This window comes from Myxine glutinosa, chromosome 3, assembly GCF_964187855.1.
Source record: "Myxine glutinosa chromosome 3, kmMyxGlut1.1, whole genome shotgun sequence".
In the NCBI taxonomy this organism is placed as follows: Eukaryota; Metazoa; Chordata; class Myxini; order Myxiniformes; family Myxinidae; genus Myxine; species Myxine glutinosa.
This window is the reverse complement of record NC_136263.1, coordinates 56,853,082-56,872,483: the sequence shown is the minus strand read 5'-3', so window position 1 is coordinate 56,872,483 and position 19,402 is coordinate 56,853,082. Positions and strand designations below refer to the sequence as shown.

The 19,402-nt window shown below is 45.3% G+C and overlaps 1 long non-coding RNA gene across 1 annotated transcript; it reads left to right on the top strand.

The window, feature by feature from the left end:
• Nucleotides 1–633: 633 nt before the first annotated feature.
• On the top strand, nt 634–3,330 carry LOC144891123 (uncharacterized). Its single transcript, XR_013622716.1, has 3 exons — nt 634–733; nt 3,096–3,161; nt 3,267–3,330. It is a non-coding gene; the product is annotated as an uncharacterized LOC144891123 (long non-coding RNA).
• The last annotated feature ends 16,072 nt before the right edge of the window (nt 3,331–19,402 follow it).

Genomic DNA, 19,402 nt, shown 5'->3' with positions numbered 1-19,402 from the left:
CTCCAAGAATGAAGATTTCAGGAAGGTCCAACAATTTTATTCAATCCAACATCGGCCCTACACGTCCTGTTCCTATCCTCTCCATGCTCCGTCCTCTACCCGGGTCCCGGTCCCGGAGGCCGGAACTCCTCCTCCTTTTGGCCACGCCCCCTCTAACGTACCCCCCACTTCCACAGACTATTGGTCACGCCCCCTCTAGCGTACCTTCCGTGCACAACACCACAAACTGTTCCCCAAAATAAATATACAGTATAACGATTTTTCAAAATTAATAAATAAAATAACGTTGAAGACTTAGAATCCACCAATCTGATCGCGGTTAAACTCGTAATTCTTGGATCCGAACATCCGGGTACTTTCACCGGAAGCGATCACCAAGCGATCAAAACACACGAAACAGAAGCTAAAAACCGAGGTGAACCAACTGCAACGCTGACGCAATCAATACAGCGGAGAGTTTTGTTTTCACCCACCCTGAGTGTCACTCGGTCGGATTCAAGGCCAATGCCAGGAAGTGACGTCACGTCGGATCCGATAATTATTTAAGGACGAGGAAGGCGACTGGCGACGTCACAATTGTATCCTGTGGTGACAAGGGAAGCATTTCTACGCGGATTTCTTGTGAAGCACAGTGTGTTTTCGGCGCCTCTCGGATTTTTTAAACTGAAATTTTCTTTGGAAGCGTTTTTTTATCTCCCAACATGCGAATTTTAAAGAAGAAATCGCAACGGAGGTACCAGACGGGTTTTCGCAACATTCAGTGAATTTGATCTTTTAATGTCGAGTATTGACTATTGTGTGCTAATCATCAATGTATGGAATCACCTCATCTGTAAAAGCACGTCGTCACCTCGTTCGTGTCGTTAATTATTTATGAATGATGATTTCTGCGAGGTGCTTCAGGATGAGGAACCGTAATTAGGTACGTAAAGAGTCATTGGGAGTTGTGTGGTATTTTCGGTACGAAACGTGCTTTAAGCGAACGCGCCACAAACCACAAAACTGTTTCCCAACCTTGCAATCCATCGAAGAATCCGATTTTTCAATCCCTCATCAGAACCCCCGTAATCCCAATGGGGGAAAAGCGAACTTGGTGTTTTGGTGAGAGCGTCCACTGGGTGTGTGGATCAAACCCCGGCTGCGTCGGACCATAGACTTTAATTTAGAATGGAACATGCGGGTCCGACGAATTACCCAAATGTACTCAAATGTAAGTCGTGCTACGTAAAGGAAGGGTTAGGGTTGGGTAGGGTCTGGTAGGGTCTGGTAGGGTCTGGTAGGGTTAGGGTTAGTTAGGGTTGTTAGTTAGGGTTGTTAGGGTTAGGGTAAAATATTTATATTTAATTTACTTCACGTTGTGTGACTTGTTCCGTGTGAGATGATCTTCATTTGGGTAAATCTTTGCTCGTTGCCGTTCATTTGCGTAAATCGTCATTTTTTTTGATTTTCATTTTGGGTAAATATTCCACATCATTCCGATACAAATAATAAGAAAGTTGGGTGTAACTTTCATCAAATATTTATACTTCACTAATGTCTAGGATCAACCTATGTGGGTAGACTTACCGCCACCTTGGTCGCTTCAGCACGGATTCATTAATCCTGCAGATGTATACCGAGTTATGTCCCCTTGACCTAAAATGGCTGCCACCGATCGGGCCGGTAAAATTTGTAAAATTCTGTTAGCATTGGTTTTCTTGGACGTCAAGAAGCGCACCGTAACGTTTTACCGCGTAAAATAACCTTCCTTTACGTAGTACGTCTTACATTTGGGTACATTGTGCTTTCATTTGGGTAAACTCACTTACATTTGAGTACATTTGGGTAATTCGTCGGACCCGCATGTTCGGGGTCCGACGAATTACCCAAATGTACCCAAATGTTTCCTCACTTTTCATTCAGCATTTAAAAAAGGATGAGAACTACGGGGTTGACTCGTGAGAACTAACAGTAGTTTGGCTCTGAAATTGGTACGGAATGTCCTCCCGAGCGCACACAGGAGTAAGGTAATTGGTTTAGTCTGTCTGCCTGTCTGACAGGAGAATGAAATTGAAAATCATTCCAAACATTAAACTTCTTGTTTTAGTGACGTCATAAAAAAACACAAACACCAGGCACAAATAACGAATTAAACGTGTTAAATAAGGTGGTGTAAAATATCAATGACAGTAAAGTTCCGAAAAAAAATAGTTTCTCTTCAAAACTTTTATTTTAAATCGATTAAATATTTGAACACTGCAGAACACAAATCGCCTTTTTGACCCTCCATTTTCAAAAAAGCTCTAGTTTAGCATTAGCAGTACTTGGACAAAATATTACCCTTGAGGTGTAATAATGTCGACCAATCAAATGTGATGATTAGGTGTGCGTGCTGAAAGATGCAAGGTTATGTGGTGCGTGTGCGAAAGACATGTAAGATGTCAGTCTTACTGGGATGAGATAATTGACTGTTCTGCTTGGCAGTTTGGGGAGCATGGTGTGTGCCTTTGCCTTTTGCGTGACCAGGATTTGAGGAGTGGAAACAATGGTGAGGTGATGTGATTTGAGAGGGTGTGTTTGAGAACGGGGATTCCAAACCGGATGTTGGGAAATAAGGGTTTGAGAATCGGTGCTTGAAAATGGCGGTCAGTTCAAGTACAGGTGTCGGTAAATTCGAGTTTGGAAGTGACCTTCGAATATGGAGAGGAAAAATGAAAGATTGGGAATGAGGAAGAGAACAATGGGGAAGGTTCCAACCACAATCACAACCTATCTCCCTTTCCCCTGGTACGAGGATGGGTAACCTTACGAAGTAATCACTGTGGAAATATCTGAACTCCAGGGTTATTTTATGTGTTGGACGTAACTCTGCGGGGTCTTTTCCAAATCTGAAACGCATCGATTGCACATTCACTTGCCCGTCCGTCCGCCCGTCTTGATCAAATCCTGGGTTTTTTAATGTTTTCTTTTATGCACCTTTTCCCACATTATTTTATTTAACGTGATGTTTACTGGAGGGGATATTATTCTGTCATTTGTTGAAATGGAGAATGTATAGAAATCCGGTTTAGCCCATTTGTACTCGATTGTGAATTAAGAGTTCTATTCTTTTGCAGGGAACCACAGATGAACGAGGCTTCATCAACCAAGGCAAAGAAAATCAGTTGTTGGAAGCGTCTGAAGTAAATAATTTTATTTTCCTCCTCTTGACTTTTTAAACTTGTTTTTGGATATATCTACCAGGCCAAATGTACAAGAAACTGACTTTTCAATCTTTCTCAACCTAGGCAAAAGTTTACCACACATGATAAGAAGAACAAGTGTTGTGGTGATGTTGCACGTGACGTGTAAGTAAGAGAAAATATCCCTTGTGATTGTGAAAATATCCCACTGATTTGTGCAATATTGTATCAGAATAATACCAACAATACTGTCAACCAACACAAGGAACTTTGAGGAGGCCATTTCTCCCATAATGCCTGCTCTCAAGGAACACCACATTAGTTAAATTAATCAGTTCATGTACTTATCACTGATAAGTAGATGATAAGTACCTGCTTGTCGTTAAAGGCGGCAAAAAGGGTTGGCGTCAGGAAGGGCATCCGGCCGTAAAACATTGCTTCAAAAAGGGGACCGAAAAACAACAACAACCACAGTTCCCGAAAAAGGCCAACCCCCGCTTGTGGGGAAAAATGGCCTCTAAAGGTGGTTTTTTTATGTACTTATCACTGAGAAGGTGTTGGGTGTTGAGGTGGTCTTGAGGTGTGGGAGTGGTAATGAGGTGGTGTGGAAGTCTTGTTTGAGTGTATGGTGATGAGAACATTGTGGAGGAGGTGCAGAAACATCACCAGGGGATGAACAAAAATCTGTTACGGGTACATTGCCTGGTTACGGGTGGCCTCTCTTCTGCTTCCTGGTGGTTACTGCTTCCTGCCGTAAGACCCTGAAGCGGACCAGTCGTGGACAACTCTGACCTGACGGGTTCCCAAGCAACCACGGATGCCATCTAAGGTGATTTAATATCTGGCAGAGTCCCTGTGGCTAACAGGACTTTACTTTCCCGGTGACTAATTAGTTACCTCAGATAGGGACTATGCTCCCGGCTCCCACCTTTATCTATTCATTACATGCGGCCGATGCACAATCCGGGATGCCGGCTTGACTAGCGTAGTGAATCAGTGGGGTACAATTTCCCTTCTATTTATTGTCCAGTACGTCGAAACAATGAAGGAAAGAGACAATCGAGCAGGTTTGGAAACAACAAGTCTTGCATTAAACAGGCACGTATTTACAAGAGAATGCAGTGTCAAATAAGAAACGGTCCTATCCGTAGCATTCAATGAAACCCCTTGTACAATTTGCTTTAAACAAAATACAGTTCGGTACCATGTTCATCTGGGGAAATTAGACAGAAAAGGGGACAAAAAGGAAGAAGTCTGTGTGTGTTTGGGACCCCTTCCTCACCCTCATGTGAACAGGTTTGGCCCATTATGCCTCAACGAGGTGTCGATGCATGTGGATGCTTGGTGCAAGCGAGACGTGTGCTGTTGAGTTGTGGAGTGTGGTGCTTAGCTCTGAAAATAAATGTTGGCGGTCTTGTGTCGTTCATTGATGCTCCACAACAGGCCAGCCCTGAGGTGTCTGTGCTGAAAGATGCAAGGTTCTGTGGTGCGTGTGTGAAAGACATGTAAGATGTCAGTCTTACCGGGATGAGATCATTGACCGTTCTGCTTGGCAGTTTGTGGAGCACGGTGTGTGGTGCCTTTTGTGTAACCAGGATGTGAGGAGGTGGAAACAATGGTGAGGTGATGTGATTTGAGAAGGGGGGTTCGAATCCGGGTGTCGGGAAATAAGGATTTGAGAATGGGTGCTTGAAAATGGCGGTCAGTTCAAGTACATTGTCGGTAAATTGGAGTTTGGAAATGAGCTTCGAATGCAGAGAGGAAAAATGAAGGTGTGGGAAGACGATTGAAGGAAAATGAAGGTTTGTTAATGAGGATTGAAGGAAAAGGAATGTTTGTGAATGGGGATTGAAGGAAAATGATGGAATGGGAATGAGAAAGAGAACAATGGGGAAGGTTTGAACCACAAACGCTGTAATGAATGATGGAGAAGCTTTTTGTCAATATCAGGCTTTATAAAACTTGAATCAAGCAGGATCGAAGAAACACAGGCAAATACAACAAGAGTATATTAAAGCTTATAGATTACGAATATTAAGCGAGGCAATACAATTGAGCCAGCTCGCAGAGTACTCTTTCTCAATCTTACCAGCATGAATCATTGTCTGACTTTGGCTCAAAGCAGGCCAAGTCTTCCCCGAGCATTCGCACGGCCAGATCTAAAATAGCCTCAAGCCCCTAGCGGTCGACACTTTCAATTCCTCTTCTTCTTCACAAGCCCCTAGAGGTCGACACTTTCAATTCCTCTTCTTCACAATCAGCACAATCTTTCCCACTGGAAAAATGAAGCTCCTAATAGCAGCAAATCAAAATCAATTTCAATAATAATGATTTCCGATAAATGTGAAACGAAAACGGCACCAGGATGGTTTTGACGACAAAGCAGAATATCAACAAATCTATGGCAGATCGCATATTCAAACGATTCGGAGGTCGGCAAGATCAACCACTACGTGTTCGACAAATCCCCGGCTCAGGAGTACGTTCCGTCTCCTCCTGTGGCATCTCCTCGATTGTCGGGAGATTTTTCAGAGTGGGCGCCACGGACACTATCTCTGACAAACCCTTGATCGGTACAGCAATCTTCTCCAAAAACCCTTCGGGTGACTTTACCTGTGACTCAGGGTCCCAAATTCTCTCCACAGCCTCCCTACGTGGCGCGAGGTGACGAATTGGCACGGTGGTCTTGCGACCATCGGCTAAGCGAACATGAGCGTACTCCTCATTAGCTTCAAGAAGATTCACTTCATCAACGAGCGGCTCATATTTGCTTTGACATATAGATCGACGTAGCAATACAGGTCCTGGTTCTGACAACCATGTCATTAGTGAGTGTCCACTAGAACTCCGACAATGATAGGAAAACAAGCGTTCATGCGGTGTTACATTAGTGGCCGTGAACAATAAAGATTGTATCGAATGTAGCATGTCAGGCAGCACCGTTTCGCACAGGCCGACCTAAAGGTAACGTGATTTGAGTTGCATTGAAACAGCACACCAGATTACCCCATTGAATGGTTCTACCGAACCATTGCCTTGCGAATTATAGCTGGTCGTTCGACTGGAGGCTATACCTCTTCCGTGAAGGAATTGTTTTATCTCTCGAGACATGAAAGCGGCTCCACGATCCGAATGAATGTATGCTGGGCAAGCAAACGGCGCGAATAACTCAGAGAGACATTTAATCACTGAATTTGAAGAGAGATCTCTGTAAGGAAAAGCAACTGGAAAGCGTGAGTACTCGTCTTCGATGGTGAGCATATAACGATTAGAGGTGTCTGTAGGGAGGGGACCTTTAAAATCAATGTTCAGATGCTCCCACGGTTGGGTGGCTTTGATCAAAACCCCTTGATGCGGTTTCAGTTAAGCGCAAATAGGACAAGAACTACAGATTCGCTTTACGTCCTCAACAGAGTAGGGAAGATTTAGACATCAAACAAAATGAGCCAGACGAGTGACTCCCGGGTGACAGAGCGAATCATGCAGCTCCCGCAATCCCCCTCAGATCCCACGGTCACACAGAAAGCACAATAAAATGTATCGGCAGCTACATTATCCTTGCCAGGGCAATGTAGAATGTCGTAGCCAAATTCCGCAAGCTCGATACGCCACCTCGCAATTTTCTCATTCTTTATATTCTGGGAATGTTGACCTTCAAACATAAAAGCTACAGATCGCTGGTCTGTGATCAAACAAAAGTGTTTTCCAAGAAGAAAGCGTTTCCACTTACGCAAGGCCTCCACAATGGCGTAAGCATCCTTCTCATCAGACAAGTGGCGCCCCTCACTGTGTGATAACGTTCTGGAGAAGAAGGCCACGGGTCGGACTGACTGATTCAAAGTAGCTGCAATTGCGTACTTGGAGGTGTCGGTCTCAACAACGAAGGGCATACTGTTGTCAATTGACATCACAACCACTTGGGCAATATCATTAATCAAATTGTGAAAAGCCCCTTTGGCAGCTGAAGACAACGGGAATTTTTTGCTTTCAACCAGAGGACAAATTTTCTCGGAATACTTCGCCTTCCATTTGGAATAATGTGCGAACAGCCCCGGGCTTCGTCTCAGCATGGCTAAGTCACGAGGAGGTGGCATTTCCAGTAGAGTTTGCAAACCACATGTCAGGACGAATCGAGCCTTCGGAAACGGTATATCCCAAAAGTTTGCTAGTTTTTGCTGAGAAAGTGCATTTGTCATCATTGAGAGTCTGTTTGTACTTGCGAGCTACATCCATAAATCGTTTCAAGTTATTGTCGTTCTCATTCTGTGTTCGTCCACATACAGTGACATTATCCACATAAACAAAGGTGGCTTTGAGATTCTCTCGAGAGACTATCTCGTTGATTGCTCGTTGAAAACACGCGACTCAGTTTGAACAAATCTTTCTGCTGCGTTCCCTCTCGAGACTGAGGGGCACCATCACCGCAGTTTGGGAAGGTAACACATAACAAGACCCAGGAGGACCCACCACTGAGAGACATAAGAAAGCCTGACTGGAGTTTGCCAAAACACCCCTGAACAAGCCAAAATCCTTCTGTGGACAGATGAGACCAAATTAGAGCTTTTTGGTAAAGCACATCAATTATATGTTTACAGAAAACAAAATGAAGCCTTCAATGAGAATAACACCTTCCCTACAGTCAAACACGGAGGAGGTTCAGTGATGTTTTGGGGTTGATGTGCTGCCTCTGGCACTGGGTGCCTTGAATGGGTGCATGGCATCAATAAATCGGGAGATTACCAAGGCATTTTGGAGCGCAATGTTCAACCCAGTGTCAGAAAGCTGGGTCTCCGTCGAAGGTCATGGATCTTGCAGTAGGACAATGACCCCAAACACATTTCAAAAAGCACCCAGGAATGGTTCAATACAAAACGCTGGACTGTTCTTAAATGGCCAGGAATGAGTCCAGATCTAAATCCCATTGAACACCTGTGGGGAGATCTGAAATCAGCAGTTGGGAGAAGGCATCCTTCAAATCTGGGAGAACAGGAGAATAGTGGGCCAGTAGAAAGGTGTGGGAAGCTCATTCATGGCTATAGGAAGCGCTTGACTGCAGTTATTTTGTCCAAAGGCTGTGCTTCCAAATATTAAGTCGAGGGTGTCAATAATTTTGTCAGTCATTTAGTTTTATTTTCTGATTTAAAAAATAAATATTAAGTTCTGAATCAAAACAGAGGTTCTGTAATATTAACAGTGAAATAAAGAATTGTGGAGACCAAATACTTTTGTCAATTTCAACTTATTTTTGAGAAAATTGTGAGTTCTTTGAAAAAGTGGCAATGGTGCCAATATTTTTGGCCATGACTGTACATCCAAAGGATGGCACACACATTGATGAATTATCCTGTCTGTGAATTACCAGGATGAGAGAGTTATGTCATGGGTGTAGAAGAATATCTAGAGCCAGGTCGATCTGATAGGTAGGGAATCTACCTGTAATAAGTTATATGTTTAGCTGGGATGTCAGTATAAGTTGTATCTGTGGCCCCGCCACGAGGGGGCGGGGTGTGCTAAGTAGTACAGGGATTATGGATAAAATTCCCTCGTTTGTCGTCCCCTCTGTCGCCAACCCAGTGTCCCTGATGGCAACACACTCACATAGACACTAGATAGGCCCATTAGTGCACCACATTAAATAATTCCCCTCCACCACAATGACTTTGGAAGAAAACAGGCAGGAAGCCAGATCGGGGCACCGCCGCATGGGGCCGCGGCCGGCCACACCTCCGGCTGGCCTGGCGGCGAGCATCGTGGCAGGCTGGAGCCACGCCCAGGGAACGTGTGATTAGTTGAGGTGGAAGGCGCGATAGTTGGTGCAGAAGGCGCGAACCTTCGGCCAATCAGTGCGGAAGGCGTGAACACACGACTTAGAAGGGGGTTGCCGATTAGAGGAAGAGCGCCGGTGACGTCGGAAGGCACAAAAGACCAAAAAGATACGAGGCACGGATTGGTAACGCGCCAGAACTGACGACACAGGGCGAGTGACAAAACGTCTCGCTCGCGGGCTTTTTGTCTCTCTGCGCTGGACTCTTGGAGATCGCTCTTCGCTCTCCGCTCTACGTTCTTTGTTCTGGGTTCTACGCGGGTGCTTGTGCTTCGGTGTGTTTGGTCGTCGTCTTCCCTGGTGGTCGTTGACGTCTTCCCTGGGTTCTTCTTGGTGCTCTGTGCTCTTGGTGCTTGGTGTGCTTAGAGCGAGGCTTGGTGCTACGAGCAAGGCTTGCAGGCGGAGCGTAGTGAGCGAGGCGCTCGGTGAAGCCTGACGGCGTGCGAACAGGGGCGCATTGAGGCCTGCTTCCCGCCGACATCGGAGCCGCGGTGGGCTTGTGCGCTTGGAGCCGTCGATTCCTGACGACGCTACACTGCCAGACAAATAAGCTCGCATTCACCAGCACACGACGAGACATTTCTTTTATTCATTCTTCCTTTGTCTCGTATTTGAAGTCTATGTGGGGATGTCCCAATTTAGAATTAGGTTTTATCGTCGCATTTCTTTGTATCGGGTTCCGCAGAATAAACCTGTTATTTTTGTACATTTTACCCCGGATTTCCGTTTGAGTTCATTTCCTCCAGGATCGGAGCTGCCGTCAGATCGCTACAGATAAGTGCTTGCCGCTTCTTCCTCTTCCTTCTTCCTCCCGCGCTTTTATAGTCGAATCTGAATTGATCGTCGCCACAGTTAAAGCCCGTTCGATCATCCGCGATCCTGTGGCATTAACCGAGGGATTCGCGCGACAGTGTATTGCTCAGTCGGGATTCGCGCGACAGTGTATTGCTGAGTCGGGATTCAAACCAGGCTAGACAGTTTGGAGGTGAGGAGGTTGGGACACGAAGAGGAAAGAAAAAGTGGTGTAAACATTTTTTGGGTGACCTTCTTCACCCCCTCTTCACCACGTGACATTTCTTGGCTTCCTTGGCAACTGTCTTTGAAGATAGTTGGTCGGGGAGCACAGTGTCATGGTGTTGTGTGCTGTCTGAATGTAAAAAACACAAAGAATCGATGTAGTCTAATTTTCACCTGCCTGACTGCACATTTATTCTGACATTTTCTTATTTGCGACATTTATTTAACGACAGCTTCACAAAATCTTTCTTTTCTGCAGGAATGCTGAGCTGAAAGTGTCAAATGGATCTGTTGAGGAAGAGTCCGCTGGGCCTCAACTGAAAAATGTATCTGGTGATGAGCGGATAACTGGTGAGTTTTGAGAATTCATCTTCACAAAATAGCTTGCTTGTTCCGTGGTGGTGGCTGCTTGGCTTACAAAATAGCGTGGTGGCTGCTTGTTCCTCATGACAGTGACACAAACAACTTCCTATCATCACAGTAATCTTTCCCTTGCTTGCTCCAAACTTTTTGTTTTGATCCTGCAGTGACGCCATGGCGGTCTTTTAACAGCTTCACTCGGTCACAGGTGTAACTGTAGTGCAGAGGCATCCAATGTGTAATATTTGGCCAAGTTCAGCATCACTTCAACCAACACAAAACAATACTGATTTGGAATATTTATGGTTGAGGAGGAAGGCAAGGATTAAAATGGACAGACAAGATAATGGAATAGATGAGGAAGTTAAAGATCGAGCTGCTAGATAAACATTTGAATTGCGTTCCGTAAGGGGCAACCTCTGAATCGTAGATGGTACCAGATGATTGTGAGAGAGCAAATCAATTTCAATGAAAATGTAAAATGACATGATCAATGAGGTGGAGGAAACGCTGAAAGGAAGCAAGTAATAGGTTTGGGTTGGGAAGGGTTAACGTGGTTCATGAAGATCATGGTCAGGATGATCTTATTTTGATGAGATGGTTCTTAAACTGGGTGTCCCATGTGCCCGCATGATGTGGTGAGTGTTAAAGATCACATGGTGTCCTTCAGGAAGAGTAGAGGAGCTATCACTAGCACCCTGGGCAAATTCCAAATTCCTGCCAAAAACCAGCAGAGGGCACTGCATCATCGGTACATCTGCCTTCTCGGCTAATGATGCTTGCCAATCCATTCTTGTGCTAAATATGAGCATGGTCTTGATTGTAAAGACAAAGACTGCTTTGTCTGATTGGAAAATATAAATCCCTTTATATCCATCAACAAACGAAAATTTGCCTTCATTATTGTTGTCCAACACTGTTTCAGATGCATTTGTGTGTTTTTTCCACCACTATTCCTTTATCCCTTTCCTGAAGGGAATCCCCCATTTATAAATTGTACTGTGTTCATCAGGGTTCATATCATCAATCAATTGTACTGTGTTCATATCATCTATAGATGGAAATATAGTATCAGACGTCGCAAATGTACCTCTAAACTGTCCAATCTGCTTTGCTTCTCATCCTGACCATGCACTGTCGAATAAAGAGCCAGTCTTGCTCATGAGGCCCTGTATCGGACTGTTTTTGGCTTTTTTGGTCCAATGAAGGGTTGATGCCAGAAATGTCAGCTTCCCCTCGCTTCCAACTGTGGACAGCGTAGCATGACCAATGACTATTGACCAATGTCCGTCCTGGCGATTCCATCCGTTTCATAAAATCAAATGGTGCTTCACAGGTTGTGTTTGGTCACAAATGTGAGTAGAGGAATAATGGGGGTTCTTGGACACATCAAACTTAACATTGAAGTCAATGGGGAAAATTATGGAAACTTATTGACTCACACCCCATCTCTTGAAAAATTACACCATTTTTCTCCCTATTTTAACTTATTAACTCTCCTCATCTTTCATTATACTCGAAAAAAAGGACCAACGAATATTTGTTTCGATTTTAGATAATAGCTTAATTTTCTTAAAAGCAGAATCACCATCTAAAATATTGTTCAATATCACATTATAATTTAACTCTCGGTTTAGGTATCGCTGTTGAGCTGATATGAAATGATAAACCTCTCTTAATCACCTTATCTGACCTCATCCCGAACCACGTATCATTTTAAGATTATTTATATTACGTGCTCCTCCCCAAACCCCGGTCACGGTGTACCTCCGAGCCCCGAGAGGAGTCACGGCAGAAAGATGTGTTATTCTGTATGTCTTAGATCAATGGTGAAACCACACCAATTGTTACCAACAAACAAGTATTGTATTAAGATCACACAAGAATAACAGTACAAAAAATAATAGTAATCAATTGTACAACAAATATATCCTTCCGATGATGGTACCATCAGTTTCGTACAATATAACTCGCTGTGCTCCAAGTGAGCGCAAAGAACATCCCCAATGTCTCTGTCCCCGTCTTCAAGCCAAAGTTGATCAACTCCAGTGATCGACAGAACGATGTCGAATCGAGAACAGAATCCTGTTAGGTTGACAGTGCCACTGCCAAAGATGGGCGAAGGCACCCTCCAGAAGCGAGGGAGAAATCACACCTTCTGGTACGGACGTTCCACGGCTCCCAATCGGCGAACCGCAGATTTCCCATTCAAAAGCCACGTTACACACACACACCAGCTTAACTTCTGGATGCGGTGAAAATGGTTGAAGCGAGTTAAAAAACCTGGAGCGATGTGAAAATCGGGTGCGAAGCAAGATGGCCAACCGACCAGTTCTCGAGGCGTAACTGCCCTCAAAACAACGATTCTCTTCGGAATCGACCGCAAAACCTGACACGCAGGTTTATCTGTCACAGGGATAACAACTCTGTCGCAGGAATCCCTTTCCTGGGAAACCCAAAGTTCACTCGTGACCCCCGTTCTCCGGCGTTTCCTTCAGACCTCAAAGCAGCTCAGCTTTCTGTCCGTCTGACTCGCTCCGCCTTCTCTTTTCTTCTCCTCTTCCTCTTCGTTGTCGTCTGGTTCCGGTTTCATTTAAAACATAAACTTTTTTACCTTTTGAAAATAGTAATCTCTATTTCACTTAAACGATAACAATAATAGTACATGCAACCAAAAATGTTTACAGTGGATGAGAACCACAACAATGGAAGTGACGAATCCATAACACTTCCCCCCCTCAAGAAAAAAAGTTTGAACATAGTGAAAACTTTCTTTGCATGCAAAAACTCTTAACAAACAAAAGTAAAACTCACACCCAAATGATCAATTCACATGAGCAACAATAATTAATATTCCCCAAAATAAAGCAACAAAACTTCCAAACAACCTACAGGAATTTCCAAAGTTAGTTCACTCTGGATAAAGCATCAGCAACGACATTGTCCCTGCCCTTTACATGCTCAATTTCCAAGTTGAACTCCTGCAAAGCCAAACTCCATCTCATCAACCTCTGATTTTTATTTTTCCTTCTTTAAATGAAGGTTAAGGGGTTGTGATCAAAAATCCAAAGCAAAGCAAATCTATAGCACTTTTTGGAGGAGGCCGAGCTGAGAGCCAGGTTTCATGGTGGTTGGGTGGGGAGGCCTTGAAGTATTCACTGCATGGATGCATTTAGGAACGGGGAGTTCACGGGTTAATCCGTGTAGGAATCTTGGCTCGGCTGCTCCTGAGCACCGAGTGCTTCCAACTCTTCTCTTGATCATAAAAATCATAATCACAGTTGTAGAGTCACGTGAGTGCTGTAGTCACGGGTGCTGTAGTCACGTGAGTAGCGGTTCCCATCTCGGCTACCACCGTAATAGTCATCCCGTTGAGAGTTGTCAAAACTGCGCTGCTGCTGCTGGGAGCCTCCGTAGTAATCACGACTGCGGCCGCCACCAAAACTACTACTCCCACCCCGGGAGCCATAGCCACCCCTGAAACTACCTCCACGTTTTCTTCTTCTGTAGCCCCCTCGACGCCCATGGCCTGCCTTCTCTACTGTTATGGTCCGACCATCCAAATCCTTGCCATTCAAATCCTTTTCTGCATCTTTGGCGTCCTTTGTGTTTTCAAACGTGACAGCCAAACCCTCTCGACTTTTGCGTCTCCGTCTTTTATCAGCAGCACTTCCAAGAGTGGTCCATATTTGCCAAAGATAGAGTCCAGAACATCTTCACTTGTGTCAAAGTTCAGTCCACCTACAAAGAGCTTGCCAACATTGCCTCCATCCATGACTTGTGTGTGCTGACACCTAGTTTCAGGGTACTCGACAAGAAGTGCCTGTGCAAAGCGTGACGTCAATACCTTCTCTTTCTCTTCAGAGCGCTTCCTACCCATAGCATGAGTCACTGCACAGGATGGAAAGATACCCGGAATCTCCTGCTCTGACTGTGCGGTGTTATTTTCCATACTGGGCTTTTCAACCAACATTGGATTACCAGAAACTTGACCACCGGCCAAATCATTCCCGATCACAAAAGAGATTCCCTTTACAGGAAGAGTGGCTTGTAAACCTACGGTGACTGGTCCTGACACCAAATCAGACTCTAAATGGATGACATGAAGAGGAGCTTTAACACAGCCACCAACCCCTTGCAAAAGAACACGAACAGCGGTTGCCGGCGTTTCCTCCAGACCTCAAAGCAGCTCAGCTTTTTGTCCAACTGACTCGCTCTGCCTTCTCTTTTCTTCTCCTCTTCCTCTTCATCGTCGTCTGGTTCCGGTTTCATTTAAAACATTAACTTTTTTACCTTTTGAAAATAGTAATCACTATTTCACTTAAACGATAACAATAATAGTACATGCAACCAAAAATGTTTACAGTGCATGAGAACCATAACAACGGAAGTGACTAATCCGTAACAATACTTCACTCCGGTCACTTCCGTTTCTGGTCCCTGGAGCAAGGAAATGTCTTCGACCTCTGCACAGCAGCAAAGTTATAGTATTTTTTCCATTCGTGTCTTCGTCAATTTCTACTCGTTTTTTATTGTGCATGTGTTGCAGTGTGTTTTCCAGTTGGTGTTGATTTGCAATTCTTGCAAACTTTTGTATAATTTAATCGTTTTCTGTCCCACCGCGTGCGCGGCCTGGTTTCTCTCGGCTTCCCTACCCCCATAGGTGTTCTGTGAATTTAAGTTCTTTCCTTCGCTGTATTGCTTATTTCTTAAATTTTCTCCTCTCCCCCTAACTTCCCCGAACATCAACCACTTGTCTAACGTTTTAAATACCGTCTGGCAAATACCGTAATTAATCGTGTTCTGCTCCTCGTGTGCGGCCTTGTACCCCCGTCGTTGTTTGCTAACTTAAGTCCCCTACTTCGTGTTTTGCTCGGCTTAGATTTTTCCCTTCTACCCCAAACATAATACTCTGTCTGACGTTTTAAATCCCCACCCCCCCAAAAAAACCAAAAAAATAAAAAAATAACCAAAAACATTTATTTTTCCTTTCTCCACGTGTGCTGTTGTCTCATCCTGTACTTCTGTCCAGGTGTGCTGTTCGCCCCGCCCCCATTATCTCCTTGCCATCCACCTTTTGCTCTGTTCACGTGACTCGTGGTGGTCCCTCTCGGCCCTCCCACCGTCGGAATTTTGTGCATTTATGATTGTTCACGGTTCTGTTTAAATATTATTTAAATATGTTTAAACTTTCCCCTTTAGTGTTTTATTCAGTGGTATATTACAACACGCTGTTTTTCTTCATATTTAATAGGCTTCTTTCAATTTCCTCTCCAACTCATTCCACTTCAAAAAAAATAAATTCAATCCCTTATAACTCTAAATCACTGCATGCTCTAAATTCACATTCTTTCCATCGTTCTTAATCGGATTGCTAACTTGAAAATCGCAATAAGCCCAATTTGTTATCAATGTTCATCTTTCATTAATCATCCACTTTCTAAACTCCCCTCTTGCCCCTCCCCTCCATATCCCCCCCCTTGCCCCTACACTCCTAAACCCCCCCTTCCCCCTCCACTCCTCAACTCCCCCCTTGCCCCTCCCCTCCTAAACTCCCCCCTCACTCCTCCCCTTCAAAACTCCCCCCCAACCCCTCCCATTCAAATCTCCTCCCATTCCATTCCTCTCCAATTGTCCCTCCCCCCTCCTCCTCCTCAAAGCTGCCTCCTCCCCACTTCGTCTCCCTTCTATCTCATACCTCCACCTCCCCCAACCTTCTACTTTCCTCTGTCCCCCCTCAAACAACCCCTCACTGTGCCTCATACCTTCACCATCAAACCTTTCGTTCTCCTCATCCTTCTTTTTCTTGTAACTCTTCTGTAATCTCTGACACACTATCAACTGCTCTCCCTACCTCCCCCTCTCATCCTTCATCTTACCCGACATCTCCCCTCCCCTGTCCTGTACCCAATGCTCCCCCTCTCTCTTCATTAACGGTATGGACCTCAAACATCCGGGGCCTTCGCTCAAACCTGACTGATCTCTCCATACAGGTTGCTTCTGACAATCCAGACTTGATCTGCTTAACAGAAACTTTCCGACTTCAAGATGTCTCAGATTCCTGAATATCTCTTCCTGGTTACTCCCTCTTCCGGTATGATAGACCTGAGCCTCGTCCTGGTGGTGGGGTGGCTAACTTTATCAAAAACTCTCTTCCTCACTCTCCTTGCACTGCCCTCTCTCCACCTCACCCCCAGGAGTACCTCTGGCTACGGCTTCCTCACCGCTTCCACCTTTTGTTCATATGTGTTCTGTACCATCCTCCAAACAGTGATGATGTCGGACGACAACTCTTCAGTGATCGTAAAAGAAGTTCACCAACAGTTTGAGATTAAGAATGACGAAACCTTTATTAAAATAACACTTATACAGATCCGGAGGAAGCAAAAGACATCTACAGCACGAACCAGCTTCATGCCACGTCTAGCCTTCCTGAAGCACATTGATTCGCAGTCCGTATAAATAGGGACAAGTTTATCAGAAAATCTCCGAGAGAACAAAGGAACTGGCGAGAGTCCCTCACCGTCATCCCTAGCCCCCACCGTCATCCGTCCCTTATCCGGACCAGATGTTTCTCTGGGCTCCGAGGAGACAGAAAATATAACTCATTAAAGGGAGGGTGCATTCTTGGCTTCGATAAGGCCATAAAGTATATGGGTTTGTTCAAATGAGTAATTCAAAGCATGTTTATACAGATTCAAGCGTCGCTGTGATTAATACAAAATATATGGTTTTAACAATAGGTTTATGTCTGCAATCTAATCATTCTACTGGCGTTACACATCCGCGCGCATGTGAGCGTTCTCCTGCCCGCGGCTCGAGGCGCCGTCTGAGAATCATCAGAGGGATTTTACGACCGGCCTTATCTAGCCTCGAAAGGGCACACGTATACAATTGTCCAGCACGACCGAAGCGAGCCTTTCCTCATTTTAAACTAAAACGAAGCAAAAACCTTTTATTAACTTTATGAAATAGCATTTTAGACAACATTTAAATCATAACCTCGTAGCCATACGGCGTCCATAGCCGACCATTAAGCAGCAACAATTCTGCGACCTGACATCCCTTTTCTCTTGTCTCGTCGAGACAAAGTATCTCAAGAGACAACGTGCCACATCGGGCTTTATTGAAAGACAATCGTGTAATGCGGGTATCTCCCAAGGGCATACCGTGCGCCCATAGCGCCTCGCCCGTGCATTTGGGGAACGTGTCGTGTGGTGCGTGCTTGGAACCTGAGGGCTCAGAACATGAAAGTCCATTAACGTTTCGGATCCACAACGAAGACGTCTGGTCCAGATGAGGTTCTGCCCCGCCAGAGGGCCAACAACCTCCCCTGCGGAACTTGCTCCCCCCACCCTTTGCAGACGCAGTCCTTGCAGATCTTCGAAGTTAATCAACGGTCATGCCCATGAGGTCCCTCACGTGTTGCTGTTCTGGGGAATACAAAATGTCGTCAGTATCTTGTGTCTCAATTTCCTGATCAGGGTACAGAGCGTAAAAATCCGATTCACTTGAAGCATTTGAACTTAAAACATTTGGAGAAAAGAGAGGGACTTCCTTTATGTCAAAGTCTCCCATGGGCGCCTGGTCGGCTTGCGGGTCTAGGACATCCATGTCGGGTCCCTCAACCGCCAGACCCAGTGTCGCAATCAGATCCATAGTTGGGTCAGAAGGGGGCGTGCAGCTGTCAGCTTGTAATACATAAGAGGCGTTAGCCAGTACACGCAAGGGGTTTTCAGCACAAGTATCACAGTCATCACAAACATCAATACAGGCAGCAGCCAGTTCCCACATGGGATCAACACAAGTATCACAGTCATTACAAAATTCAATGCAATTTTCTGGAGCGCCGGTCACGTCTGCCTTGTTGGAGGACCCGTTCAGGTCGACGGCCTCTGTGGTCAGAACCATCGTTGTTGTCGGCGGCTTCTTCACTTTCCATCCTGTAAAATACTTTCTCATACAGAGGAGGACTAGAGATTTCATTAGTGCCCCCCAAATTACTACCCCGATTATCACGGCCAGTGCGGTCAATAACCACTTCACTATAGTGCCCGTCCATCCCCGGAACCAGTCAGTGAGCCAGCTAAATTTATAAGAGTTCTCGCGCGCGATCCGATCGATCGTCAGGGCGTGGCTGGTTTCCCTTAGTCTCACTATTGCGGCTGACACACTTTCGGATGGGTCAGGTATGTAAGCGCAACATTTTCCCTCTATTATTCCGCATACCCCTCCTTTCTCTGCCAGGAGCATGTCCAAAGCCACCCGATTCTGCATCACCATTGTACGCATGTGAATTACCGTGTCCAATAGTATGTCATGAGCCGTAGCGGTGTCGTTTGCCACCTTTTCTAGGGCCAAAGCCAATTTATCTATCCGGAAACTATCCATGACTGTGCCCGCTCCTGGGAAGAAGAAACCAAACACCTTTTCCCATAGGCTCCCGTGTAGTTTAGTGGTTCCATCTTCGTTCATGACTGACCTCTTATAACGCCTGTCCAAGGACTTTGGGTCTAGCTCATCCAGTATCTCAACGTCAGGAAGGACTGAACCCAGATAACATGTGCCCCCCCAATTATTTGGTAAATAGGGGTAAGCCTTGTCGCCGCATATAAACATTGTCCCATGGGGTGGGACCAGGTGGGTGGATAAGCACTGGAGTCCCCTTACCACCCCATTAATCCTACTAACCCCCCTAGAGAATGTTATAGCCGTTATGTTGTGGTTGTGTTTATCTTGCAGTACTATTCGTAGTGTAATCCCCGAGCTCCCTTGTCCCAGCTTCCCGGGGAGAGTGTAGGCGCATTCTGATTCTCCCATACGCAAGTGGCCGGAACCCTGGAGGCAGACCGTCCCTTTCTGTGGTTTGACCCAGACGGGGGCAGGCCTCTCGGCCACATGGGCAATCATTGACGGGCGATAATTAAATTGTCGATTGCAACTCTTGCCGTTGTCAACCCCTTCTCTTTCCAGCGTGGTGACTAAACATGGGGAATCGATAGGTTGTGAGCAGAGGTCATTGAGGGACAGAGGTAGCACT